Raw genomic sequence first — 3,270 nt, 5'->3', positions numbered from 1 at the left:
AACAATTTGAGCTTGAAATCCAATTTCACATATCGTCCAAACTGTTGCCTGTTGAGTTTGTGTTCACAGAACAAAAAGTTATTTGATTAAATAATGTAAAGATTAAATGACTATTTAATGAGTAATTAATTGCATAACACAAAGTTTCAACCAAGTGGAGCTCCAGCAGCTTAATGAGGGAACTCAAACTTACATTTTCTGCAGGGATTCAGAGATGAAGCGCTGCTGCTGTAGTGCTGTTGGTGGACACACTCATTTTCTTCATGTATTAAAGAGACTTTTTGACATAGCTGACATCAAAGCGTGTCTGCATGTGATGTGATGTCTGCAGATTGAACCAACTACAGCTCTCTGGATTTAGACCTTGTGCTCCTGTATAAATACTATGTTTCTGTTTCTGCCAACCTGAACCCAGAGCTCATCACTGTGGTTCTGTCAGTGATTGTTGACTCTGTGTGGGAAGAGATGGAATGTAGAACAGATTCTCCCTGTGTTATGACTCTTGAGTTTGGATCTGTAATTATTTCCTCAAATGTAAAACCTTCATCAACATAGTGCTTTGATGCAGAGAATGATTTTTCTGCCAACAATAGGAGAACAAAGAGCAAATTTCCCAGAAAATTGCTTCATGTTTCAGTGTCTCTTTGAAATGTGCCAATAGCATCATCAGGTCACCAACATTCTGCTAAAGTCTATAACCAGAAATGGGTCCCAGTCACTATTTTAGTTGCTTGTTTGACTCCAATGCAGAGAATCTCCTAGGAGACAATTTAAGAGGAAAGACGTTTCTTCTGGAGATCTTATTTCTGAAGGTAATTTTAATCTGTTAAATGAGCCTCAGAATAAAGGTTTAGATTAATTCAATATTTGGACAGTTTGGTCTGACTGTATCTGTTGATGTTCTACAGCGATGATGAGATTATCTCCTGCTGAGGAACCGAAGAGGAACCTGACTGGAGTTGTTGGAGGAAACATCACTCTGCCTGATCCTCTGATGGAGCGAGGATTTATTTTAGATGAATTTGCAATTGCTTCGTTATATGAAGAAAAAAAATTCAATAATAAACTTAATTGAAACAAAGACTCTGGACTCTTTAATCACAGACCTGCAGAAGATCGACTCTGGAGTTTATAGAATTGATGATAAACAAAGAGAGATTTCTTTCTCTTATTCTCTCTCAGTGTACGGTGAGTAACATCTNCTGTTTATCATCATAATCTGGTGGTTTTATTTCAACATATTTGACCTCAGAAGTCCACAAGTTTCTCTCTGATGAACCTTATTTTATTCCTCTGATGTTTGCTGTGTTCAGCACTGATGAGCCTTGAAAATAAAAGGTTGTTTTTTTTTATTCACAAAACTGGAAACAATTTATAAATTTGGATTTATTACTTTTTCTCAAATAACAAAATGAATCAATTTACTTAACATTTTAATATCCTTTACACTCCTTACATGAGTAAAGATCTAAATAGTACTTTTGAACCAATTCATTACATTTCATTACTCAGAAAAAATGAGCTACAAAATAAAACATTTGTAATAAAAACATCTAAAAGACAGGCAATTAAACCAATAAAAGCATGAGATAATTAACCTAATAATATCAGCCTGATTTTTCAGCTAAAATGGAGCCAAAAATAAAGATGAGTCTTTAGCAGAGATTGAAATCGGTTCAGGTGTTGGTCGTCCTTTCAGGGAGTTACACCATTCAGTTCCAGACCAGCAGGACAGGAAACCAGCATCACAGCTGAGGACAGTTTGGAGGAACCAACTAAACCATGATGTTATTTGAACTGTGATAAGAAGCTAAAACAGCCAAAGAGAAGCTGGACATGCAGAGGGAGAACTCAGAGTAGAAAGAGACCAGACTGGGATTTGAACCCAGGACCAACTTGCTGCAAGGCAGCAGTGGACAACACTCTCTGTGCTTTAGTCTAATATCTGTGTCCCTCTTTGCTCCTTTCTATGTTCACTAGTCATATTCTCTCAGCCACCAGGTGATGATGTCACTGATCACCTTGTCAGAACTGATGAACATTAGATCAACATTCAGACGCTTGTTTCAGATGTTTTTCACCTTTTATAAAGTCCAGTTAAAAAGGGTTTGGAGAACAGAAGTTGGACCAGCTAAGTTTACTGAGTGAAAGGCTCCATGTTTATCTGCTAAAGTTGTTTCAGTAATTTATTCTTTTTATCAGACTGTAAGCAGCTTTAAGGAGTAAATTTAAAGTCTGATTCTAACATCTTTTGGCAAAACTTAGAAATTAAACAACTGGATAAAAAATCCAGAGGGAAGTCTTCCCTGTATTACCAGAGTTATTGATGTTTTATTTTATGAGGAAAAATGGAAAATCAAATGTTTCTTCTTTTAAAATCTCCAATAATCTCTTTTATTTAGTCTTATATTTATTACTTAGTGCAATTTTGAAATCGCCTATTAGTGAAACACTTGAGTTTAACATCTTTCCATCCGTGTATGTTGATAATAATAGTTAACTCATTCCCAGACTCTACCAAAGCCTGTTTAACAGTGAGGTTGGAGTCTAGAATCCATTGTTCTGAAGCCAGATGGGAGTCTGACTGTTGCTGCTTCATTATTTAACAGAACAACCAGAGAAATGATCTAAAATACACTGGAAATGATGAATCAGTCATTTAGGTTTTCAGATGAACAGAACAGAACATAGCCCAGTCTAGATGATACCACCACTAGATGTCGCTGTTATTCTGCAGATGAACCAAACTATGTTAAATGTGGTCAGTCTGGCTGCCTATTAATGAGAACAGAATCATTGTCATTTTATACAGATCATGATTTTAATTATTGCTGCACTAATAATCCTGATAATGTTGAATTTATTCACTAAATTTTATATTACTGATGTCAAACAGTGATCAGTTCCTGTAGTCCGTCTCTGGTCTTATTGAACTTTTTTAATGATCCTACAATAACAGTTTATCTACTAGGACTGTATAAAATACAGTTTTACATCCACACTGAATATTTGCCACAAATATTAATAAAGATGAATCAAACAAGTGAAGCGAAACTAAACTTTGAGGTAAAAACAAAACAAAAAGCAGACTTCATTAAAAAAAACATCTTTTAAATTCTATATCTAAATGAAAAACATCTGATTTTCATTCTTCCACCTCCAAAGTCACAGTGATATTTATAGCAGATCAAATTCAGAAAACATTTCCTCTGAACAATCCCTGATCTGCAGCCATTTAAAGACATAGACTTAAACTTTGATCCAGGAAGT

This window comes from Cyprinodon variegatus, unplaced genomic scaffold (genome assembly GCF_000732505.1).
Source record: "Cyprinodon variegatus isolate N-32 unplaced genomic scaffold, C_variegatus-1.0 Scaffold353, whole genome shotgun sequence".
NCBI classification, from domain to species: domain Eukaryota; kingdom Metazoa; phylum Chordata; class Actinopteri; order Cyprinodontiformes; family Cyprinodontidae; genus Cyprinodon; species Cyprinodon variegatus.
This window is presented reverse-complemented; position numbering follows the sequence as displayed.